The sequence below is a fragment of the Heloderma suspectum genome, chromosome 1 (assembly GCF_057233095.1).
Source record: "Heloderma suspectum isolate Gila_16-S chromosome 1, 16-S_ref, whole genome shotgun sequence".
In the NCBI taxonomy this organism is placed as follows: Eukaryota; Metazoa; Chordata; class Lepidosauria; order Squamata; family Helodermatidae; genus Heloderma; species Heloderma suspectum.
This window is the reverse complement of record NC_139458.1, coordinates 356,827,341-356,854,343: the sequence shown is the minus strand read 5'-3', so window position 1 is coordinate 356,854,343 and position 27,003 is coordinate 356,827,341. Positions and strand designations below refer to the sequence as shown.

The following is a 27,003-nucleotide window of genomic DNA, read 5'->3' as shown; positions in this document are numbered from 1 at the left end:
GGAAGGCCTGGCGTGCTATGGTCCATGGGGTCACGAAGAGTCGGACACGACTAAACAACAACAACAACAAAGCATGCATAGGATTGGATTGGTCTGGTCATCCCCTGGCCTGTCTGCTACAAGCATCACACTGGATATCCCTTGTCATGCCTCAGGCCTCTCACCTCTGTTCGAATTCCGTTGCCAAAAATTATTCACCTTTCTTGCCATTCAGACTATGTAACATATAGATATTGTTTCCATTCAGACTATGTAAAAATGTAGATATGTTTAAATATCTACATTGGCTTCCCTTCTCATTTATATCCAGCACAAACTCTTTTGCCTCAATCAGGTAGGTAGGAAACTGTGCACCCTGTTCCTGACTTGAATCCAACAGCTGGGGCTTATACACATAGCATCAGCATCATCGTCATTGTAGGGAAAAGTGATTCAACATAATATTTTCTATTTGATAGTATAGTGTATGCTTAAATAAGGTTTTCATATATCTATTTGAGTGTAAACCTTTTAATATGGGTGCAAACCATATATAATCTGACTGCAGATTTGTACAGATGGATGAACATATTTTATTACAATACTAGAATTGAAATATAGACTGCCTTAATGCATTGTTGAAGATTAATCTTTTCAACCTTTAATCATCTCTGTCCTCCCCACCACCACCCCTTTTATTTTCTAGCCCTCACAAAGCTAAAGCAGAAAGTCACACAGGAATTGTGAGCACTAGGACATGAAATTTTAAAACACGCTGTCTGTATTACCATTTAAAAACTTATTAGGCAGTGGCAGAATGTTTATTTGCTCTTGAAATGCAATAGGATTTTACTATCTAACCCCTTCTATTTCTATTTATGTCTGCTGGGATTTCAAAAATGTTACCCTAATAAATGTGCTCCAGTTTTTATTGTAGTTTGTTTCCAAGTTGTCCAATTTCCTACATAATTGAATCCAATAAAGTGATCTACATTTCATTTGTGCAAAGGCTATCATTTATGTCAGCCTCAATATTGACATTGCCATTTTCATTTACTTTGCTAAGGACTTTTTTGAATGAAAATTCACTTCAAGCTAGATGCTATGCAAAATTAAGTTACAGTGCAGTTTGCTGCACACCAGTGGACTGCACAGGAACTAGCTGCTTGATGAGTGTAAGCAAGGTGTGGGAGGGCCCCACATTATATGAAATGGTCAGGAGCAGAGTGCTCTTGACTGGGGGCCAGAAGAGATGTCAGGAGGCATCAGCAGGATACCTATAGAGATTCTTCACATGTGTAGAAATTGCACGCCAGAGGAGAAGGATTGTACCACCAACCCCCTGGCACTTAAAAAAAAGAACAAGGATATAGTATAGAAGGAGAAACTTGATTATGAAAGAACAGGGCTGGCCCAGTCATGCAGCAGGGTGAAGTGACCTACTTCAGGCAGCACCAAGAGCGGGGAATAGATGAAGACAGGAATTGGTGTCTGGATGGTGCAATAGCAAGGCTTTTGAAATGTTGGTCCTAGAAGATCAGGGAATTTAGGCTCCACTTCAGGCAGCAAAATTTCTGGGGCTGGCACTGTAAAAGAACAAGGAAATGGCATCCATAAATAGCAGAGTAGGTTGATAAACATCAGAAGGGAGCCCGTTCATGTACAATGAGAAGGCAGAGAAACAAAAGGATATAAATGACAAGGGTTTTCCATGGAAAACGGTGGTGGCAGAAACCTTCCCTATCAAAATACAAGTAGTAACCAGTTTTTATGACCAGTAGATGGGAGAAAGGGCCCACCTGCCAACTCCAAACGTTTGGTGAACAGAAGCTTTCTATCCAAGACTCAGGAATTCGTATTGTAACTCAATGCTAATCAGACTTATGCTGGTGGTATTATCAGGAGGTCCATTTTGGGTATTAATAAGGAGGGGTAAGACCTACACTTGGGTATAATTCAGTGGTGGGGAGCTTGTGGCCCTCCAGATGTTGGACTACAAAATCCATCATTCTTGACCATTGGTCATGCTTGCTGGGGCTGATGGGAGTTGGAGTCCCACAACATATGAGGGGCGACAGGTTCTCCATCCCTGTTGTATTAAATATCTTTTTAAAAAACAACAACAACAGAGTATCTTAAGAGCAGTTGTTGTGGTTACTTTTTATACTTCATAATAACCAGATGTATGTGCTCCTGAGCATGTGGTCTGAAACCAGGGAGAAGATAGAACTGCCTCTCCGCCCCCTTAAATACTGTTCCAGGGTGTTATGTTTAGTTATGGAGGCCACAAATAAGAAAGGCTACAGATTATTTTAAAATAATTCTGTTGAGAGCTCTGAGGAAAGTCTAGAAAGAAGGTTATAAGAGGAGAAGTTGAAGAGAGTGAATCTGTTTAGGCCAGCAAGGAACACTTCAAGTTCTTAAGCAAGAGTTCACTCTCAGGATCATTTAACACAGATTAGCTGTGATAATTGTTCAGAGATCCTGAATATGCATTTTTACTTTATAAATTTAAAGCACACTGATGGACCACAGGGATTCCAGTTTAAAAAAAAAAAATTAGGACATGCAAGACTGGTCAGCCCACTCCTGACTTGAATTAAGACGTATCCATCTGTATTGTACTTTTCCCAATTTAATGTTAACCAATGCATTTTATCAGTATTCCCTCATAAATATGAAAGCCTAGTTTTTCTTGATGTTAAAGAACTGCTGAATACCAAAGAGGAAAGCTTGCAAAAACCTTGAATTTAAGTAGTATTTCTCTATAAAAGATAGTTCAGTCTTTCAAAATTACATGAGTGAAATTTGTTTGCATAAATGTAATTCCACAAATGTCAGTGCTCAGAAGCTGAGTGCTAATTACATAATCTAATTGGGTGGGGGAGGAATGTTAAAGAAAAGTTAATGTCAAGATTCAGCCATCTTTTCTTTTTTCTAAAGATTTATATGTTTATTAAAACATTTATATCTCATCTCATCCTTCTACAAGGCAGCTCACAATCTGAATAAAACAATAATTAATAAAACAACAAACTGACATAAAAAACAAATATAAAATACAAAAGGGCAGCAGCAGCAATCATAACAGTAGATGTCTAATCAGAAATACACTACTGAAAAGCACATCCAAACAGAAAAGTTTTTAGCTGACTTCTAAAGATAGATTTTAAAGGAGGGGTAGCCAAATTTCATATGGTAAGGGGTTCCATAGCTTGGGTGTGATTATTGAGCAGTTCCTGTCATGTTCACCAATTGTATCTCAGATGGTGCTGAGACATGGATCAGCCCCCCCCCCCACCTAAAGATCTAAGCGTGCAAGCAGATTCATATGGGCTGAGGCAAGCCTTCTAGTATGTGGTAAAGTGCATTCAGCAGCACTGTGGTGAGTGAAGAGTTAATATTTGTCAGAGGGGCCATCTGCCTCCCAGAGGCTGCATGGAAAGAAGTTGTTGTTAAGATGGCTGACAGTAGTTAGCAGCTCTAGGCCTCAATTTTGTTTTATACCAAAAGAAATAGTTCAGATCCATTTGTAAGAATCACTGACCTAGTTCACATGTAATGTCAGCAAATTGTGGGTTAATTAATTAACCCACAATTTGCCAGAGTCACATGCCACTGCCATTTTGAATATGCAACCTCCAATCAGCCCTATCGGACGTTGGTCTGTGACATGTGGGTTAATTGTAGGTTAAACAGCCCAAAGTTAATCTACAATTAGTTGTTAGGTTAACTTCGGGTGGTTTAATCCACAATTAACCCATAGTGTCCAGGTTTGCATGTCGTGAAGCAACTTCTGATCAGGCCAATCGGAGGTTGCATATTAAAAATCACATCAGCACATGCCGGGCACGTGCCACAGCAAATTGTGGGTTAATTAACCCACACTTGGCCACCATTACATGTGAACGGGGCCTGTGTCTGTTCTTGGTGGAAGCTAGAGAACTCCACAGGACTCTTTATTACAGTGTGCTAGATTGTCTTCTTAATTTTGACCACATGCTGCTGGAGTCAGGAGGCTGTCCTGTATTTGTAGAGTTGTCAGACGATAGTCCTCTGTTTGAAGGTGTCCTCTCTTTAAAGGGTTGTCTAGTCCAAACCCAGTTTAAACCATAAAAAGGAAGAGGAGGGGCCTTAAAGTTGCTCATCAACAGCAGCAGACAGAGCAGGCATGCAGGTTCCTTGGTCACAGTCTTCCCAAATACAGTGAGATGTATTGCGTTATTATTTAAATTATAATAATTATTTCTAAATTTTAATCTATGTATATAAATTAGCCTATGCATTTTATTTGCATTTTATGCAAATCTGTGTCCTCTTTGGTCCTCTTTTTTGGTGATGTATTTGCTCTGTTTGGGTGATGTGTGTCACCACCCTAATCACCAGGCATAAACAAGGAAGTTTAATATTAACAATATGAAAGCATTCCACAGATAGAAGGTATTCAAGAGAAAATACTCACCATTAGCCATGCCCATTTAGTACAAGATCTTTCTATCTTTGGTCATATTACTTTGAAGAAATAGATAGATAAACGAAGATGATCAGGGGACTGGAAACAAAGCCCTGAGGAGAGACTGAAAGAACTGGGCATGTTTAGCCTTGAGAAGAGGAGAGAAGATATGATAGCGCTCTTCAAGTACTTGAAAGGTTGTCACAGAGAGGAAGGTCAGGATCTCTTCTCGATCATCCCAGAGTGCAGGACACAGAATAATGGGCTCAAGTTGCAGGAAGCCAGATTCCGGCTGAACATCAGGAAAAACTTCCTGACAGAGCAATACAACAATAGAACCAATTACCTAGGGAGGTGGTGGGCATTCAAGATGAGGCCAGACAGCCACACTGGAGGCGTTCAAGATGAGGCCAGACAGCCATCTGGCAGGGATGCTTTGACTTAGATTCCTGCATTGAGCAGGGGTTGGACTCGATGGTCTTATAGGCCCCTTCCAACCCTACTATTCTATGATTCTATGATATGAAACATATTGTACAGTACCTGAGCATGTTCTACCTGCCTGTTCTGAGCAACTGCAGAAACCGTCCCCACACACTTCCCATCCAGAACTCTCAAGCCTGCTTATGCCCCAGTACCTATTCTTTTACAAAGTGCTACGCCCACTTCCTTTTGCCCCATTTTGATATGACAAACTCAAACTGTTTTTGAAATGTTTAAAGTTTATAGTAGCAATTCCCCTAGACCAGCACAAACCCTTTATGCCAATATGCGTCTTAGTCTACATAAATATTTACGTAGACTAAGATGAAGACAAGAAAGGGGAACACAAATAGTGCCCAGTACGCTATTTGCGTTCCCCTTTCTTGTCTTCGTCTTAGTCTACGTAAATATTTACATAGACTAAGACGGCGAAAAATAAGGAACACAAATGGCGGCGGCCATAGCCGCCGCCATTTGCGTACACGTTGTTTTTTTTTACCCAGAGCACTCCGCGGCCGGAAATCCGGCTGTGGACAGCCCTGGCCTGGGCCCAGCCGGCTGCTCCGCGGAGCTGCCACGGAGCACAGCCAGCCATCAAGGATTCCGGGGGGGAGGACCAGATCGCCTCCCCCCCATTGAGGATTCCAGCAGGAGGGACGGAATGCCTCCCCCCCCATGAACAGAATCCGCAAAAAGGTAAGTGACTTTTGTACATCCCTATAAAATAGGCAGAGCAAACCCATCCTTAATTAGACAGACGTCTTTCAAGATATCAATAAATGTCTCCCTTTTTGATAAATCTGGTTTAATAAAATGTAATAACAAGAGTGAATGCGCCTGAGACATAATTTAATAGAGATTAAATTAACAAACACAAATATGCAAACCTCAGCACCAGTTATCAGTCCATTTATTTAAATAAAATGACTAAATTTTAGGTTACTTGCCTTTGGTCAAACAGCAATAGAGAAGAACTCTGGGATTTTATCATAACTCATATTATGATAATGATGCTTTCTCATCTGCAATTCTCCAGTTCTATAGAAGCCTCTACAATGGGCCAAAATATTATGGATGCAGCAGATATAAAGAAAATGCATATAGTAACAAGGCCCGCAACCCCCAATTATTTGGCTGTAATTGGATTATAATGGAAAGAGAGCCAAAATATGTGTCCCCATAAACACGGTAGCTATTCTGTCTCTCCCTCTTTGACCACATCTTTAGGTCTTGCTAATGTGTGTTTATTTGGGGTTAAATTGGGAGACTATACATGGTGTGTACTGGTTTCTTATAACTCTCCAGAGAGGTTTTGACCTATAAAACAAAAAGATCACTTGAGTGAGCATTTACCAGTCCCATATGCACACAAAGGTATAAAAGGAGACTATACCTTTGATGAAGAAAAGGTTAAATGGTTTTATTCACAAATGTTCTATTATACAGGCGGGAGCGAGAGAGCAAACACACATGTTCCCAGCAATGGTGGAGGTCTGTGGCAGGGAGCAAAAGGAAGAAATTACAGGTAACCACATTGTAGGCTATAGAGATCCTAAGGCTAGCTGTGGTCAAAATTCCTGTGAACCAACTAACTGCAACACTGCCCCCTTCCAGTAACTTGCAGATGAGGTTGCAATATTCCCAACAGTTCTGGGGTTCTGTCGGTCTGTCTTTTCTTCTTAACATCTAGTCAGCAGTACTTGGTGCCCAATGAAGTACCTGCTGCCATGGGTCCAGCTGTGTCCACCAACTTCATTTCTCCAGAGTGTCTTTGGGGAATTGAAGATGGCAGGAGTGGCTGGAACCTCAGCAACAGGCACTTCACTACACAACCTCCTGATGTTGTGTTGAAAAAGAAAAAAGGATGTTGTGTGGCAACAGGAGTCAGTCTGAGTATGTGGCTGCCCATGTCAGGTGCTGACACTGTACCTGTTTCCTGCTGCCACCTCCCCCTACCATCTGCCACACTGTCTTCTCTGATAGTTGTGGGGAGGGGTTGTACCTCAAAGTCTTTAGTAGAGTCACTGCTCTAGGCATGATAAAAATCTCAGTGATGGAGCAAGAGTACGCACTTGGGCATCTGCGGGCCTAGCCAAGAGGGTGAGGGAAGGTGTGAGCTCCTTATTCCATCTTCAGAAAGAGCCCAATAGATGGTGGAGTTATTCCACCATGCTGTGGAATGTATGCAGAATCCACGGGTTATGACTTTGTGCCAACAACATGAATTGACTGTGTTTCCATAAAGCAGTACCAGTTTTCTATTAGAATAATAGTATTCAAAATTGAATTAAAGCTAACAGTTTTCTATTATTTTTGTCCGATGTGTAAAGTTTCAAAATACTGGAAAAATTCCTAACCTCAAATGTATCAGTCAGAAAAGGCGAACGTTATCCTGCATAACCTGAAGTTGTAATGAGAACTTTCAGTTCTGTAGAAGTCTTGTAGAAAAAGGAGGATGGAAATAAGAAGATTTCAATAAAAGTTTATGCAGAAAAATAAGGTCTTGTAACATTTCTGGAACAACAGTACTTTAGGTTTCGTTCAACTCTCCAAAGGCAAAGAATTCTACATTTCCAGAATAGCTACAGAGAGGTTCACCCCACAGCTAAGGTGTTAGAAAACCTCAAGAGACCGGAGCCAAGGCTCTCACGTACATCAGAATCTTTTAAAAGCATTGTAGCTTTCTCTGCCATACTCTACACTTCATTGGTAGTCAGTGTAACTCTCAAGCAGGACAGGTAAACTTTCAATATATCCAACGTGCTCTACACACTTGATACCATACGTTGCACAAGATATTTTGATAATAGAAAATTGGTTATTCAAGTCACAAGGCATCACCGTAAGGGATGGGCAACCATGTTAGTCCCAAGGGTGGTGGTGGGTCAGGGACTGCACAGGTGTGCATACATACAAGCACACACACACACACTCTTCGCCTCACTCACCCACATCTCGTGTGCAGGGATGGGGAGGCTTAAATTTCCTCTTCCTGCCTGCTGAGATGGGATTTCCGGGGCATGAGAGAGACTTTAGCTTCCCACCCAGCCCAAGCAATCTGGCCTGAGATTGCTGAAGGTTAAATCCCTCCCAATTCCTCAGTGATGCCCTCCATTGTTTGCCTGCCACCATTAGCAGCATGGAAACACAATCCCGACTGCACTGGGATTGCTGAGTTAGGGGAGAGGCTAGAGACTCTTCCCGCTTCAGCAACCCCACATTGGAATCATTGTCCTAGTGCTGGTAATAGCCATGCTAGAACAGCACTATTTTCCCCACCATCCTGCAGCTGGGCTGCAAGGAAAAGTGGGGTGGGGGGCTCCCCAGGGCTCAGCAGGCTACATGGAGAGTGTGGAGGACCACACGTGGCCAACAGGCTGTGACTTGCCCAACCCTGCACTAGCTAATCAGCATCTTTAATCATTTTTCTGTAGGTGTTAAAGAGTCATTAACTAGGAGACTCTTTAAAAGCAATGGGGTTCTGGTGCAAGTTTTCATCTCTCTGCAAGCGTGGTAATGCAAGCAATTCAGCTTGATTCTTCTTCCAAGTCATGTGCGGGCCATATACATGCTAAGTGTGAGCCTAGTGTTCTGTCCCTTAAATAGGATTCTGCTAAATTCATAGTGTTGGATCCAGGATCTACCTTCCACATTTTTATTTTAATGGAAGAAGTGGTGTTGAAGAGGCAGTACCAGAAAGGGCGCAATTGTAATCCATTGACTGAAAGCCCACAAAACGTGGAGTCAGGCCTGTACATCATCATCTAAAGGGTATAAAAACATTATATCCAGAATCTAACATTGCCTACCTGCCCACTGCTAAAATTTAGTCTAAGCTGTAGACCAGGGACCTGTCTTGATAGTATTCAGCAAAATGCTATGTGGAATCATGGTACAATGAATTCCCCTCGCAGGTTAATTTGAGGCAACATGAAGCCATTTCTAACATTCTGTAGGCCTCGCCATGGAGGAGGTTGTACTCTGCCAAGTATTGATATCAGCATCTTGGTGGAACATCTGCATAACCAAGAGTCCGAAAAAGAGTTGATACAATCAAATTAATTATTGCTATAAAAGGAAGGCATAATTTAAACAGCAGAGACCCAGAGAAAAATCTTAAGGTGCCTGTTATACTTCCATCTAAATAGGTGTATAAATCACTAGCAAAGCACACATTTCATCTTGTGCAGCATTTGCCTCCTTCAGGATAGCTGCAAAAAGTTGAATCCTAACTATTGTAGTCTTGACTGTGTTACTCAGCATGACACTGACGCCATTTACAATTCCCAGGATTTGGGGGGTGGGGGTGGTTCACAGTACTTCACAGATGTCCCTCTGAATATTCTTTTGCCAGATACACATTCTCTGAGGCTATAATAACAGATGGATTTTTATGCTCAGCTGCCTTTTTTCTCTAGTTGATCAAACTGAAAAGCCGGACAAGATGGAATTTTGCTGAAATTTAGATTTCTTCCTGCAGTTTTACAGATTTTGTAAGTTATTCATTGATTACACGAGGTCCCCAGTCTCTGGCATCTGTTTGCTGCAAATGGAAGAAAGACAAATTCTTCTTCTTTTTAACACTAATGCACAAGATGGAACACAAATACATATCTCAGACAAAAAATGTTAACAATATATAAGGTGAGTGCAGCTTTTCCCACCCCTGCCAAGTATAGTGCAGAAGAAATCAGGAAATGAGGAGTGGCCCCCAAATCCTGTCCTAGGGCACACTACTATGGCTCAAGAAGGGTTACTTCAGCCCTTCATATAATAACAACAAAAGGCACCATAAGGACTAACACATTTATTATGCTATAAGCTTTCATGGACCACACTTCATTAGATGCATGAAGAGTTACCTCGTAAGGAGATAGGGGATACTCAAGTGTATTAGCCAATTGCCAATTTCGATGGTGCCCAGAGTCAATTACTTATTTGGGAATAATTATCCCTAGAGAGATATCTCAAATGATTAGGTTAAATTTAAATAAGTTGATTAATGATATTTCATGAGATATAGATAGATGGGCATCTTTAAAGTTGAATTTATGGGTTAAGGTTATTACGCTTAAGATGAATGCTATACCTCGAATTATTTATGTTATATGTGGGATCCCCATACTTATACCTGGCAAATATTTCCAAAAACTTAATGCTTTGTTTCATAAATTCTTTTGGGTTCCTTTCCACCAAGAATATCTTTGAAAAGGATGTAACTTCCAATTAATGCAGGTGGGTTTGGTTTTCCGGATCTTGGTACATACCATCGGGCTTATTTGCTGACCTGAACTAAATTTTGGTCTTTTCCACTCAGATTTGATTTTCCAACTTGGTCAGTGTTGGAATCTTCTTGTCTGGAGCCTCTCTCTAAATGGATGGCATTAGGTTCTCAGCATATTAAGGCAGATAGAGCTCTTCCCACAATCTTGGCAGTTAGAGATATGTGGCGTATAATGTCATGCCAATTAGAATTTGACCCGTTTTCCTATGCCAAATTGACTTTATGGGGAAAACCAGATTTAAGAATTGGAAAAAAAAAATATTTTTATGGCGGACCTGGACAGATAAAATGATCTTTACCCTGGATCAATTATTGGGTGTTGATGATGAGTTTTTGCTATTTTCAACTTCGCAAGATAAATCTGATTTGTCTGCTACAGCAGAATGGCAGTATTTGCAATTGAAACATTTGTTAGTATCGAGATTCGGTCCTCCTGCTTTTACTGCTTCGGAGTCTCCTTTGCTATTGGAAACACTTATTGAAGCTGACCAGATATATCAACCCATAATTCATGTTTAAAAATACTTATTATCAATGAATAAATATGATACATGTGGTCTACAGCAGGAATGGAACAGCAAATTGGAATATCCTATTTTGTCTAATCAATGGACCACCGTTTTGGCATCTGTATCGGATATCTTCATGGATCTTCGGTTACTCTTTACTCAGCAAAAACTTTTGTTTGAGGTCTATTGGATGCCACATGCCTTTTTAATAAAGCTTTGTCAAATTTGGCTAATTGTTGGAGGTGTAATGCAGTTAACGCTTCTCTTATTCATATGTTTTGGAAATGCCCAATAGTTGCCCCCTTTTGAGAGGCAGTTATTATATGGATAAATTTTGTATTGGAAAGCTGTTTAATATGTACTGATGTAAATGTTCTCTTAAACTACTTACCTGCTTTTTTGGAATGTAACACATCGTCAGCGTAAATGGATCGGTTGCCACCTTTTGGTTGCTAAAAGACTGATACTACGATACTGGAAGGATAAAATCTCACCACCTATAATGCAATGGACTGAAGACTTAACAATGCAAGCAACATTTGAAAGAGTGGAATATAGATATAACTTGCAAATTGACTTATATTTGAATATCTGGTTTGCTTTACAGAAGCATACTTGTAACCTATTCTTTCTCTCTTTTTTTCTCCCTAGAGTATTATAGTATCCTCTAAACTGAGGATTTTAGAATATGTTGTTAGATTTGTAATTTTTTTGGTGTTGTTATTTTTGTTCTGTTTTGTTTTGTTAAAACTCACAATAAAAAATTAATAAAAAGGAGGGGTGGATGAACCTGTCACATTCGCATGAAAATTCATACATATTTTAATGTGCATTTCTCCCAATACATGCATTTTTGTACACAATTTTGCCTAATATAGAAATTTTTCAAACATTCTTCCTAATATATGTGTTTTTGTACACATTTTTTAACTGGAGAACTTGCATAATTCAGAGAAGTGTGAATTTTGAAGGATAGATGAATTTCACTTCACGTTTTAGTTCAAAAGTGTGAAATTAGCTAAGTTCTCATAAAAATGTGAATCAAACCATTTCCCCCCATCCCTACTTACAGATATAATAGATATAGATATTGAGGTATATACTTACGGATGATAGATTTACAGCTAGACCTACATGTGATTGGGGGATTATAAAGTATGAGGCCAGAGGGAATTGAATGCAGAAGGTACAGACAGTGATAATTGCCTTATTTAAAGTGGCCATTCACAAAACAGTTATTGGGTGATAACATATGTAGTGGGATAAAAAGCTTTTGTCCCTATTCAAGCCACAGGAGAGAGGGTTGAACCTCCAGATGAATTGGTATTCAGCTATTTCACATTGGAATCTATCTTTGAAATTCCTTTGTTCAAAAATGGCCACCTTTAAGTTAGTGACAGAGTGTTCCAGGCTGCCAACTTAATACAGTTACTCACCAGGAACAACACAACTCATAACAGAGCTAATAGAAGAGGCAAGAATCAAACCAGGGACTTCCTGATTCACAGCTAAGCCACTATGCTCCATGAAGCCACCATCTTGGAAGCTCTATGACCCTTGGAATAGGGAGGGTCCATGCAATCCCAGGATGATGCAACCCAGAGTTGATAGATGCAGGGGAATCAAAGAAACATTGGATTGGATCCAGACTTAGAGTATGAGTAACATAACTCCCATGGATTTCATTGGGTCTACTCTAAATATGACTAAGTCTGGATTCAGCCTAGTATATTGCCCAGAATGGTCCCTAATCTGGGCCAAGAGGAATGTGGGATACTAGGAGATAGCATTAACTGAGCAATCCCACACTGGCATGGATTGCCGATTGATCTGGGGGGTGATCAAGGATGTCTATATCTATACAGAGTGGCCCAAAAGTAGGTATACAGTATAGTTTATTTGCATTTCATTACATTGTTTATTACATTTACATTTGTTTAACACTGTTTAATCTCATAAGTGCTCGAAATGTATTCCATCAACTGTCACTCCCTGTCACTCACTCTTCCCAACTGTCATTCTGACTCCACCCACACATCTACTCACACATTCTCTCCCCCTCCCATCAACATTCTAAACAACTGTATACCTACTTTTGGGCCACCTGGTATATCTATATTTATAACTTTTTGAATGCATTACTAAAATACACCTCCAGTTTTAATCTGGGATGAGGGTGGAATTCCTGTACCCCAAGAATCAAGAGTTCAGCATTGTGTTGGAGTACTTCCTGACTATACAGATGTGATGGGGCTTCAGTGGATAGAAATAAGAGAAGCTGTTATTGCAGTTTAGTGGTAATCTACTGAAAGATTCTGAATAGTTTACAAGACTTAGGAGACTTTCCTCCCTGGCAATTGTTTAATAAGTTATGCAGATAATCTAGCTCTTTGTGGACAAAAAAAATCTACAGACCATGTATATTTAAGGATCCTGAAATTCATGGATTTATTCTTAATCATCCCAAGGCATGGTTATGCATTGCAGTGCTTCATTATTACAACTCCAGTTCACACATTCTTTCTCAAAAATGCAGCTGTTTGTTTCACCTACTCAACTCTATGGACATTTGAAAAGATTAACTAATCCGTTCCTTTAAAAAAAAATATTAAATTTCCCCTTTCTTGTCTACTAAAATGCCAAACCCAGCCATTTCAAATGTAACATTTATTTACCAAAAAGTTATGCTAATCAGCATTAGCTGTAGCACACCTGCTGAATATGCATTTGTGCAAGAAGACGAAATGTGGTCATGGGCAACTTGAAGTTGTTGTTTTTTAAATAGCCCTTTCTTCTCAGCATTGTTCAGTAGGCCATGTTTATAACTGCTTTAAACACTAATAAAAGAACTTGCTTCTGGGTAGACATACATAGGGTTGTACGTGTAAGGATCCCTTACAGGACTTAGGGACCTGTCATATAGTCTTACCAGCACTGTTGCCTTTTTTGTCTAAAGAACTTGGATAATGTGCTTGATACAGTTTTCAAATTCCTATTTCCTCTATGTTAGAGGCCCTCACTCTATCATTCTCTTTACAAATTATTATACAATGGGTTGATCTATACTAGGGATCCTCAACTGTTTGGTGGGCACATCTGGAATTCTGAGTGTCATCAGTGCTCTCATAAAATGGCTGTCATGGGCAGGTTGGGCTTGCCCACAAAATGGCTGCCATGGTGTCCATGGGAGTCACAAAATATCCATGTCCCAAGAGGCAAAGTGGGGAAGCTAAAAGAAAAGTAACTTGCCCAAGAACCTAAGAACAAGGCAAAGTACTTGTACCCTCCCACTCCCCCGGCCACTCTCTCTGTTGCCCTGCCAGCCCTGCTTTTGGAAAACCTTGAGTAGTTTTTAAGTTGTAGTGAGCTGAACCAACCAGAGACAGCCGGGGAGGGGGGGAGATGGCAAATGAGGGAACTCAAGCAGTGAAGAAGTGGCTACCACAGCACTTTCCTTTGATGCAGCATGACTTTGCCACCTGTCAGGGGGTCATTTGAGGAGTGCCCCAGACCTGCATTCCATGGTCCAGCCCTAGCAGCTCCACTTGTCAAAAGCAACACCTTGACTTGCGCCTGGAAATGGACTGGTAGCCAATGAAGTTCTTGTAAAATAGGTATAGTATGTTTCTGTCCACTTATGCCAGCAGTATTTGAACTAACTGAAGTTTACAGACCGTCTTCAACGGCAACTCCACATACTGTGCATTACAATAGTCTACTCTGGAAGTCACCAAAGCACGAATGCTAGTAGCTAAGTTCAGAAAAATCCTATCCATGTTTACTCAGAAGTAATTATGCCAGATTTCAGTGGGGCTTACTCCCAAGTAAGTGCACATCGAATTGCAGCCTCAGTGATCCTTACATCAACATTGTAAGGTATGTCCATATTATTACTATGTTGCAGCAGAAGCCTAAAGCTGAGAGATAACAGCTTGTCTAAAGTCACCTACTGAGTTCATGGCTGAGGTGATATTTGAATAAAGGACTTCTCAGTTCACACTCAGCGGGCAAATTCGCACCATCACTGAAGCCCACCATGGTTTATTTAAGCCACAGTGGGTTGCGACACGTGCTGGTAGCCATTTTGAATATTCAGCCCCCAGTTGGGGGTTGCCATGGTTTGTCATGTTGTCTGAACTCAGGCAGTAAAGGGTTGTTTGAGAGTTAAACAACCCTCAAATAACCCATAGTCTGTTGTAGGGTTATTTGAGGGTTGTTTAACCCTCAAGCAACCCCTATCACCCAGGTTTGGATGACACCCCACTGCTCAGGTTGAATATTCAAAATGGCCACCAGCTTGTGCTGCAACTCACCAGGGCTTAAATAAGCCACAGTGGGCTGTGGTGATTGTACGAACCTGATCTTAAGCTGCAATCCTACACCCACTAACCTGGGAGTAAGCCCCAATGAATGCAATGGGAATTACTTCTGAGTAAACCTCTATCCCCTTCATGGATCACTGCCTTGTTGTGGCAAAGGGGCTTGCGTAACTCAGTGAAGCCATAAGCTATGCCGTGCAGGGCCACCCAAGACGGACAGGTCATGGCGGAGAGTTCTGACAAAATGTGGTCCACTGGAGAAGGAAATGGCAACCCACTCCAGTATTCTTGCCAAGAAAACCCCATGGAATGTATCACAAGGCTAAAAGATATGACGCTGGAAGATGAGCCCCTCAGGTCAGAAGGTGTCCAATATACTACTGGGGAAGAGCAGAGGGAATTTCCAAGTAGTGCCAGAAAGAGTGAAGCTGCTGGGCCAAAGCCGAAAGGACACTCAGCTGTGGATGTGTCTGGTGGTGAAAAGAAAGTCTGATGCTGTAAAGAACAATATTGTCTAGGAACCTGGAATGTAAGGTCAATGAATCAAGGTAAGCTGGAGGTGGTCAAACATGAGATGGCAAGATTGAACATCGACATCTTGGGAATCAGCGAACTAAAATGGACAAGCATGGGCGAATTTAAGTCAGGTGACCATTATATCTACTATTGTGGGCAAGAATCCCTTAGAAGACATGGAGTAGCACTCATAGTCAACAAAAGGGTGGGAAAAGCAGTACTGGGGTACAATCTCAAAAACGATAGAATGATCTCAGTAAGGCAAACCATTCAACATCACAGTAATTCAAGTCTACGCCCCAACCACTGAGGCCGAAGAAGCTGAGGTTGATCGGTTCTATGAAGACCTACAACACCTTCTAGAACTAACGCCAAAAAAAGATGTCCTCTTCATCATAGGGGAATGGAATGCTAATGTAGGAAGTCAAGAAATCACTGGGTTAACAGGCAAGCATGGCCTTGGTGTACAAAATGAAGCAGGACAAAGGCTAATAGAGTTTGGCCAAGAGAACACGCTGATCATAGCAAACACTCTTTTCCAACAGCACAAGAGGCGACTCTACACATGGACATCACCAGATGGTCAATATCGAAATCAGATTGATTATGTACTTTGTAGCCAAAGATGGAGAAGCTCCATACAGTCAGTAAAAACAAGAGCTGGAGCTGACTGTGGCTCAGATCATGAGCTGCTTCTTGCAAAATTTCAGCTTAAATTGAAGAACATAGGGAAAACCACTAAACCATTCAGGTATGACCTAAATTATATCCCTTAGGAATATACAGTGGAGATGAGGAATAGATTTAAGGGATTTGACCTGATAGACAGAGTGCCTGAGGAACTATGGACAGAGGTCCGTAACATTGTTCAGGAGGCAGCAACTAAATCCATCCCAGAACCTATTGGTTCAAAATTGGGAAAGGAGTAGGACAAGGCTGTATATTGTCGCCCTGCTTATTTAATTTATATCCAGAGTACATCATGAGAAACGCTGGGTTGGATGAATCACAGGTCGGAATTAAGATTGCCAGGAGAATTATCAACAACCTCAGATACACAGACGATACCACCCTAATGGCAGAAAGCGAAGAGGATCTAAAGAGCCTCTTGTTGAGGGTGAAAGTGGAGAGTGCAAAAGCTGGTTTGAAACTCAACATTAAAAAAACTAAGATCATGGCATCTGGCCCCATCACTTCCTGGCATATAGAAGGGGAAGAAATGGAAGCAGTGACAGATTTTACTTTCTTGGGCTCCAAGATCACCGCAGACAGCGACTGTAGCCATGAAATTAAAAGACGCTTGCTCCTTGGGAGGAAAGCTATGGCAAACTTAGACAGCACAGTAAGAAGCAGAGACATCACCTTGCTGACAAAGATTCGTATAATCAAAGCTATGGTTTTCCCAGTAGTAATGTATGGCTGTGAGAGCTGGACTATAAGGAAGGCTGAGTGCCGAAGAATTGATGCTTTCAAACTGTGGTTCTGGAGAAGACTCTTACGAGTCCCCTGGACTGCAAGGAGGTCAAATCGGTCAATCCTAAAGGAAATCAACCCTGAGTGCTCATTGGAAGGACAGAGACTGAAGCTGAAGCTCCAATATTTTGGCCACCTAATGCGAAGAGAAAACTCCCTGGAAAAGACCCTGATGCTGGGAAAGATTGAAGGCAAAAGGAGAAGGGGATGGCAGAGGATGAGATGGCTAGATAGCATCACCGATGCAATGAATATGAACTTGAGCACACTCCGGGAGAGAGCGCAGGACAGGAGGGCCTGGCGTGCTATTGTCCATGGGGTCACGAAGAGTCGGACACGACTTAATGACTGAACAACAACAAAACCTCTATAGGATTGCACTGTTAAACTGCAATCCTGAATTAACACCAGATTTGTAAATGCTCTAGCTATTCCAGGGTTTCCTTATATGTGCCAAACATTTACTCTGTTTCTGGAGAACCATTTTTTCTCTCTTTCTTAGACTTAGATGATAAAGCAAACATCGTTTTAAAAAAACCTTAGGCATAGTTTAATATAAGCTATCAAATGCCTGTGCCTAAGCTGGCCTATCAATTTAAGGAGGAAAGACACAAGAGAGAGATGGGAACAGCAAATTGCTTCCTAGAGCCTGTTTATATTGTCTCATAAGAACATGTCGGTCTTTTGCAAACTGGCGAAGGAGGAGGTGGAAGGAGTGAGAGATGAGCTTTTTGTATCTAGAATCTGCTGGGTGCTAATTTGACATGGCAGTGAGATGAAAGTTGGGCTCCTGCTAGTTTCAACATCAGAGGATTGGAATGCAGCCTACTTAGCATAGAAGTCAAACAATTCACTGGCAATAGATTGCTTTCCACTTCTAGATCTGCTAAATAAATAGAAAACTAATTAACAGTGTGGTATGGCAGATGTAGCAGGTTTGAATTTCATTAGAGCACTGGCTAAGAACTGAAAGAATCAAGAAGTCGTTCCATGTCTGATGAATCATTCTTTGCTAAGGGACAGGCACCACGTTATCTGCGCAAGAATTTGCTGCTTCGCTTCCCCCTCCCCTCTCTCTTAAAGAAGCCATTAAAAACTGTAACCCTTTTGAAAGGAGTCCAAACATTTTTTTTGTTTGCATTTCTCTCCCTTTGATGGAAGAGTGACTACAGTCCCCATCCTTTCCCATAGTGAGGAGCAGAGGTTTACACTGGAAAATGTAAACTCACATACAAGGATGTGCATGTGACACTCATTATTTTTAGCCAACGTTTTCTTTCCCCCTTGCACACACTTAAATGGACTTCCCATATCCAGATTTGCATAACCAGATTTGGCAGCATTAATTAAGAAAAGTGGTAGTATTTCTCCTCATAAGAATCAATAGGATATTTACGTTCCTTAGGAAATGTGAGTCATATGATTTTGCTTTGGGTGCATAATGAACGACACAAAGTTCTATGTAATGAAAAGGACTTAGAAAACAACCCGCTCTGCTGCAGAACTTGGCTGAAATGGTTGAACAGAAGTAATGCCTGTGGTTCTGCAGACAGAATGTCCCATTACCAGGACGACACAAGAAAGGTGCACACAACTGCTTAGCAAGGGATGCATAAATGCCTCCACTGCATACCCTATCTGGCTGATACGCAGGAAATATCAGAGACATGTTTGATATTTGGACCTAGGGATCTTTTTTTTGCCACACTTCACATAGCTTCCTTTCAAGTGGCCATCATGAAAGCAAAGTACTGTATATAAATATGCATGAGGGGTCGTTATTGCCATGAGATGATACTTAAAAGGGTCAAGTGTCTCTTACCAAGATTTTTCTGCTTTCTCTAAGACAGGAAAGCAAGTGCTTCATGTCCTTAGCCATGAGCCATCCAGATTTGTTTTACTAAGTATAATTCATTTTTCTACATAAGCTCTGATGTAGGTAGCCCAGCTCAAGCATCTTTCTGACTGCAGTCCCAGAAACGTTTACCCATGGAAGTCAGAGGAGGAGAAGCTGTCCCAAGCTCTACTGTTAACCCTCTCGATACTCCAGCTGCTTCTCATCCAGGCTGAGCCTCCTGTGAGGCTGAGGAAGTTGGAAGGGTGTATCACACAGCTGGAGTGCTGTAAGGGATTGGCTAAGGGGAGAGCAACTTGTGGGCTTCCAGATATTGTTGGACTGTAACACACACCATCCCTCACCTTTGGTTATGCTGGCTAGGGCTGATGGGAGTTGCAGTCCAAAAACATTGAGGAGTCAGCTGCTAAGCAGTCCCCATGGCGCCACCAGCCCCACCACTAAGTAGAAAGAAGGTGGAAGCTGGGTGGAGGGTGCACTCCCAAGCTATTGGGGAAGTGGAGGCAATGCATCTCTGATGCAGTGCCTACCTTGGGAACAAGGAGTTTCTTCGTCTGCCATGGAAATTGAAGATAGATATGAGAATAGCATTGGAAGAGATCCATGAGTCATCAAGTTTAAATCCTTGCATTTAATTATACCCACATTACACATTAGCCCCATCACACTTGTGATCCAGATGCCTTAAGAAAAGAGCAAGCATGCCATGACATGTGACTGTGGGCCAGGAGGACTTAAAGCAAAACAAATCAAAGTGATTCAGTTTTACCCTATTGTCTGAACCAAATATATAATGGTATTGCATGCACCTGAATGTTCCCCATCAGATGCCATACAGCCAGCCAGGGGGAAACGAGTTGCTATACAATTGCATGATTTTCCAGAGTCTCTTTTTGGTTTATTAATTTCCTTGGAGAAATAATTTTTTTAAAGGATTGGTTCAGCCCCAGAACACATTTTGGAATGCCAATCCAGCCTTGGTCTGTGAAAAGCAATAATAAAGAACTTGTCTTCAGCACGAAAGCTCAACCTTTGAACGTGTAAAGTAATAATGAAGAAGAGTGGCTTTTCATGTCTGCTGAGTAACTAGCTCCTGCCAAATACAAATTAAGGAGAAGAACCTCCAGGTCTCACAAAATGGCTTCTAAGGGAGCACTATTCATTAATTACTATACTTATATCCTGCCCCATGGAAAGGTTACATGGGGTTCTCTCTGGTAGTAGCCAGAACATACAGACAGCAGTGTAGTGGAACCAGGGCTTACAAGGTTGAAGAGCAAGGACTTTTTTATTAGCAGGGATGCTGATGTCATCTGCCAGCCCCCTCAGGCTTCCCTCTTCCGTCTGAGCTTAGCTCCAATCCTCAAGCAGCTAGAGGGAAATGGATTTTCCAAGCAGCAATCTACTGTTGTGAGCTATTCCTCTTTTAATGTAAAGTGTTTGGGGGGGGGGGATCTTCATGACAATGGAATGAGAAGTGCATTGGAATATTACCTAGATTTTCATGGAATCAGCTTTGGTCCATCAGGGACACACAAAGCAAGATAAGCCGAGTGTAGTGTACCTTTAAAATCCACTTTTCAGGGGTCACACAGTGCATGAAAGGAGCATACTTCCAGGTGGGGTGGGGGGAGTAGAACTGAACGTCATTGAGCTGGCAGGGGCTGCTCAACCAATGAGAGAGGCTTATTTCCCGCCCCTGTCCAGGCTCCCCCTGCCACTACATTATTATGAATGGAGAACAACTAATTTTCCCCATGTGTGCAGATTTCCCAAGCCAAAATCCCCAGTTCTCCAGTGCAGCATCTGAGAGCTCCCCCGCCCCAGTTTTGCCACATTCAGCAATCTACAGCAGAGTTATTGCTCCCACCCCATTTCTCCCCATGTGTGCACTTTTGCTTATAGCTTCCAAGCCCTGCCTTTCTCCCTTTCTCCTTCTCCCTGCTCACAATGAGAAGTTCCCATAAACCTGAAAGATCATTATTACGATAAAACAGTGAAGTGGAGAAGAGTCTTTACATAACAATGGACAAACAACTTTACATCAGAGAAACTACAGAACATCTCTGAAGCACAACACACAATAGCGATTTAAGAGAGCATCGCAATGGAGAAGCAAAAGAGTGCTTTAGGGTGAGTTACTAAAGTTAACCTTTAACCCTTTCACTGCAGGGGAGCAAGATTTATTTCTTACTTCTGAGTAAACATGCACAGAAGGGGGGATATGTTAAAGATTAAAAGCAGGCTAGCGAAGGTGGATGAGTGTCCTCACTATTGTGGTAATGTGAGGGGTCGCTGCTGCACTCCTGGGGATTTTCTCAATGGGAATGGGAAAGACTACTTCCGCTGGGGAAACAAGAGGGAATGGGGCATCCCACTCGCTTGACCATGCCACTGCCAGGCCACAAAGGCACACCCAGGATTTGCTGCGGGGCGGGGGGGACGGACATGACACACTGTGGTAAAACTGCCAGGGAGCCGCTTTCAGTAAAAAAGTTGGACTAAAAGGAGTTTCAGAAAATGTGGCTTTTCAAGAGGGAAGTGGCTGGTTGGCAGCAGATTGGTGATTACGTCATCTGTCATGAAGGAATTCAGACTGCTTTAACTTCACACTACATTGCTCATGAAGACAGCTGTTTGGTCTTGAATGGGCAAGTTAGATCCATGGCTTTAAGAGAGAGAGAGAGAGAGAGAGAGAGAGAGAGAGGGGGGGAGAGAGAGAGGAATGGATCAACACAGTTGCCTGGGTATGTGCAAAATAAAATAAGCTGCTTTGGAGGAACTTAATCTTTAATTTCTCCAAAGCCAGGCCTTTTAACCTTGCTGAGAATCTTGTTCCACTCGACTGAAATTCCCAGCACCACCCTTGGTCCCATCCAAAACTCCCCCAACTGAGAATTGCTTGACTAATCATGCCACAACAATACCATGTGACCTCAGACTATGCATTAGGCACATCTCTTTTTTGACCTCTCTCTTTTTGGAAAGTAAGCACTGGAAACAAATTCTACTAATCCAATTTACAATGATGCAGCAATCATATATGTCCATGTCATTGTTGCTGGCATATAGATATATACCAAGAGAGATGTCTATATGTTGCTGAAGCAGTAATTTAGGCACATGGAAGTGACATGCTGTTATCTATTATAGCGCACATGTGTTACAAATGCATGGACTCATATTTTTTGTTGTTGCTCTTTTTAAGTGCTGTACATCTTCCTCTTCTAGTGTGGGAGATTAGGGTGAGCTTCCAAACCCTTAGAGGTACGGGAGCTTTGAAAAGCAGATTCTCACTCTTTGCTGGACATATTGGCAAAGCAGATTCTTAAATATGCTGAACATGAGTAAGCCATTTCCCAGCTGATGCTGCTCCTTTTCCTCCAAGCCACTTTAGTCATATCCTCTGTTAACAGATGACTGACTAGGGGATAGTTAAACCTTTGGTGGTAGCAAGTCCTTAGCTGTTGCTCAGGGCTGATTCATTAGCACATCCCATTGAAAAATCCCTATTCTTATTATGCCACATGAAAAATCTCTCTCTCTCTCTCTCTCTCTCTCTCTCACACACACACACACACACACACACAGTATTTTTAATGAAGTCAGACTGGATTCATTGTCTTTGAATCAAGGCACAAGTAGACAGGATGCCAGGAGGACCCTAATTAGGTCCTGTCAATTCCATATAAAATAGCTGGTAGGGAAGGACGGAGTTATTTAAAGTGAAGCATGGGCAGGCAGGAAGGACAAGTGGAACCCTTTCCCAACCTGGTGCCCTCCAAATGTTTTGGACAGCAACTCCCATCAGCCCCTGCCAGCATGGTGAATGGTCAGGAATGCTGGGGGTTGTAGTCCAAAACACCTGGAGGACACCAGGTTGGAGAAGGCACACACACACGACTCAATTGCTTTTTAAAGACATTACCCCTAGGTGATTTGGTAAAGGGCCGTGGCTCAGTGGTAGAGCACTTGCGTTGCATACACAAGGTCCAAGTTTCAATCCCCAGCATCTCTGTGTAGGGCTGGGAAAGATGCCTGTCTGAAACTTTGGAAGAGCTGCTGCCAATCAGTGTACAAAACACTCAGCTAGATGGACTGATAGTGTGGGTACAAGGCAGCTTCCCACGTTTCCTACAGTCAGGAGGGGTTGTAGCTCAGTGGCAGACCACCTGCTTTGCATGTAGAAGGTCCCAAGTTCAATCCCCGGCATCTCCAGGTAGGGCTGGAAAAACTCCTACCTGAAACCCTGGAGGGGTTGCTGCCAGTCAGTGTGTACAATACTGGGCTAGATGTGCCAATGGCCTGACTCAGTATAAGGCAGCTTCATAGGTTTCTTTGTTTCAGTCACAGGCCCCCACCAATAGAAAAACCATTGTAAAATAAGGGAGGGAGGCATGACTGCAGAAAGTGTCAGCTCCCCCCCCCCCTTCTCTCCCAATGCTGCACTTGAAGTCATTCCCACACTTTGTTGCTTTATAGTGATTTGGCAGCAGACCCAATTCTGCAACTGGCTGTGTTGCCATCATATCTAGTTTGGCCCAGAAAACACTGCTGGCCCTGCCATGCAGCAGGGTAAAGCAACTTACTTCAGGTGGCACCATAAAAGGAGGGGGGGGTGAGATGAAGGCAGGATATAATACACAAGGCCTTCTTTGAAAGTGTGTGTATGTGTCACTTCAGCTCCACTTCAGGCAGCAAAATGTCTTGGGCCAGCACCACCTAAGAGTCTTACACTTGTTCAAGAAGTCTAATACTCCTTAGCTAATCTACTTCTTGAATAACCAACCTTGAATTGACCTGAATATATGATTTAGTAAACGGATATTTACCTTTGGCTGCAATCAATAACCCATCTACTCAAGAGCAGTCCCATTAGTATCATAGGCTTTGCTCTGAAGTGGATTCCAGTCTTTCTTTTCATTTTTGCTTCTCTCTGCAGCTGTGTCTGGGGACTCCTGACTGCACAGTTATCCCTGGTTACTCTTGCCTTCATCTGGACAACTTTTTATGGTTTTTCAGTATGAAAAAGAACCCTCACCTTCTCCAAAATGCAAAACACAAGCTGTTGAAATTGCTTCCAATTTTCTGTACTTGAGATGCAATCCAGTTCTATTACAGCTGGGGGCGGGGGATTGGCCCCTTGATTTAAGTGGGAAGTGGATTGTAGCCAATCGTTAGTTTCTAAAAAGAAGACATTGTCATGCCCTTTTGTCTAAGAGCTTGCTAACCCCCAGATGTTTTACAACTGACTTTGGTAACTCAGCCAGTGGGGGAAAGGCAACAGGGCTCAGCATTAGTGATGATGCCCCCCCCAAGCTACTGTTTTTAGGCTTTGTTGTTGTTCAGTCGTTCAGTCGTGTCCGACTCTTCGTGACCCCATGGACCATAGCACGCCAGGCCTTCCTGTCCTGCGCTCTCTCCCGGAGCGTGCTCAAGTTCATATTCATTGCATCGGTGATGCTATCTAGCCATCTCATCCTCTGCCGTTCCCTTCTCCTTTTGCCTTCAGTCTTTCCCAGCATCAGGGTCTTTTCCAGAGAGTTTTCTGTTCTCATTAGGTGGCCAAAATATTTGAGCTTCAGCTTCAGTATCTGTCCTTCCAATGAGCAGTCAGGGTTGATTTCCTTTAGGATTGACCGATTTGACCTCCTTGCAGTCCAGGGGACTCGTAAGAGTCTTCTCCAGCACCACAGTTCGAAAGCATCAATTCTTCGGCGCTCAGCCTTCCTTATAGTCCAGCTCTCACAGCCATATGTTGCTACTGGGAAAACCATAGTTTTGATTCTACGGACCTTTGTCGGAAAGGTGATGTCTCTGCTTCTTACTATGCTGTCTAGGTTTGCCATAGCTTTCCTCCCAAGGAGCAAGCGTCTTTTAATTTCATGGCTGCAGTCACCGTCTGCGGTGATCTTGGAGCCCAAGAAAATAAAATCTGTCCCTGCTTCCATTTCTTCCCCTTCTACATGCCAGGAAGTGATGGGGCCAGATGCCATGATCTTAGTTTTTTTAATGTTGAGTTTCAAACCAGCTTTTGCACTCTCCACTTTCACCCTCAACAAGAGGCTTATCCTTCTCCCTACAATTTGAGCACTGAAAGGCATTCTGCACATGATTAGAAGCACTCTCTTCTTTACTTGAGCTGCCCTCAAACTAACCCCCAACCATGTGCTTTTCATAAGGGACCTTCCAATTCACTGAGGGTGTTGACAGCTGGGACCTATCTCTTAGTACTATGGAGGGATATCATCAAGCCAATAAATCTTGATAACAGTGCTCAATAATGAAACTGTCAACTGATCTGAGCTTCAAGAGCAGTGATGATTTTATAGGTTCACCCCTGAGTAGCTCAAATAACTGCTGACAACTCCCTTGCCTCCCAGAACCAGTTGTTGGTAGACAAGGCAGATATGCATTTGGTCTGGAGAACAGAGGAAATGACATAAGCTACCAAGGGACCCTCTTGTCCTTTGCACAAAGATTTGTGGTTAGCGACAGAGCAGGAAGAGGAAAAGTTGCATAGGCAGCAAAATGTTTGTTAGCTTTTCAGTACGTCACCCAAGCCTCCTCCTCAAAATGTTGAGCCTTCATTGCCAAAGCCATGGGAAAGAATTCTCCCATGACTCCTAATGTCTGTCTCATAGAGAAAATGACGGGCCTGTTGTTTGCAGCTCTTTGCAGTTTAAATGCCTTTGAGGGCTTATAACTTGAGCTGACATTGAAACTCTTGACTGAGCACTTGGTGCATTTTACGGAAATGAAATGTTGACACCCACCTCCCCAAGAATAAAAAAGGGAAATGAATCTTGCCAGCTTTCATTTTGTGCAGCTTTTGGCTTGTCTGAAGGAAGTTTAAGGCATGTACTCAAACTTGGGTATGTGGTTTTTAAAAACACACTTTTAACAGGAGTTTTAAAATGTGGGGTAGTCTTAATATTTGTAGCGGTATCCCTGGAATCTTAGGAGAGATGCTAATTTTCCTGCTCTTCTATCCTTATCTGTTCCCCAGTCAAGGAGTAGATAGTACAATCTACTCCCCCATTTTGTACTGTCAACATTCCAAATCAGTGAGATTCAGGGGCTGCAACCCTATACCCACGTACCTGGAAGTAAGCTCTACTGAAAATAATGAGGCCTACTTCTGAGTAGACATTTATAGGATTGTTCTCTCAGTGCTTGATTTATAGGGTTGTGTGATGAATTAATGTATTTCTGACACAAGAAAGCCCTTGAATAATGTCACATGTTTCAGAGATAGTGGATGGTTTGAAATCAGCCAGCAGGTTGAAAGGCATCTGGCTGTGGTACATCCCTAGGTTTAGGTCAGTGTTATACAAGACTGTGTGAACTTTACTGATTCCTGAAATTACTAGTTAGGTGGCAACCAACGGCAAAAGCCCATGTCAACAACTGAAACACCGTATTGGCTGAGATCAAAGCCCCGTCTTCTCCTGTATCCTGCCTCCAGCAATGGCCACCCAAATGCCCATGTGATGGGAAGCTGACAAGTAAGAGAAGATAGGGATGTTCTTCCTTTGTTGTTGTCTCTTGCATCTGATAATCACAGGAAATCTGGATATGGAAATTCCATTCTTGGGGGTTCCTTGGTTCCAACCAGGTGTCCTCCAGACATGTTAGACTACAACTTCCATCATCCCCAGTCAGCATGCTGGGGAAGGCTAGTCTTAGGAATGGCCAAATTTCATTCCCCTTTAAAAAAAGAAAAAGAAAAAAAATCTCACCTGTTAATAGTAACCATCTAGTTCTGAACAAGCATGTCCTGGCCAGGTTTCTTTGTCTTTTTCCCAGGTTTCTTTTAGAAGAGCCTCAACATGATAAAAGAAACCATTTACTGATAAATATTTAAGGGTGCAATCCTCTGCAAGTTTAGACAAAACAAAAGGGTTACAACTCCCAGCATGCCCCAGCCAGCATAGCTGGCTGGGGCATGCTGGGAGTTGTAGGCCTTTTTTTCTGTTTAAACTTGCAGAGGGTTGCACCCTTAAATGAATTAATCTATTTATGTTATTTATTTATTCTTAGAATTGATAAACCATGCCTTCATCCAAAAATGGATCACAGGGAAGTGTACATAAAAAATGAAAACTATGATACAATATTAAAACATAAAA

The 27,003-nt window shown here is 42.2% G+C and overlaps 1 long non-coding RNA gene across 1 annotated transcript in view; it reads left to right on the top strand.

Moving 5' to 3' along the window:
• LOC146359726 (uncharacterized) overlaps positions 1–26,764 on the top strand; it is a 40,205-nt gene extending 13,441 nt beyond the window's left edge. Inside the window, exon 3 of the long non-coding RNA XR_014786753.1 lies at positions 5,419–26,764. This is a non-coding gene — a long non-coding RNA (uncharacterized LOC146359726). The remainder of the gene's footprint in view (positions 1–5,418) is intronic.
• Positions 26,765–27,003: the final 239 nt, after the last annotated feature.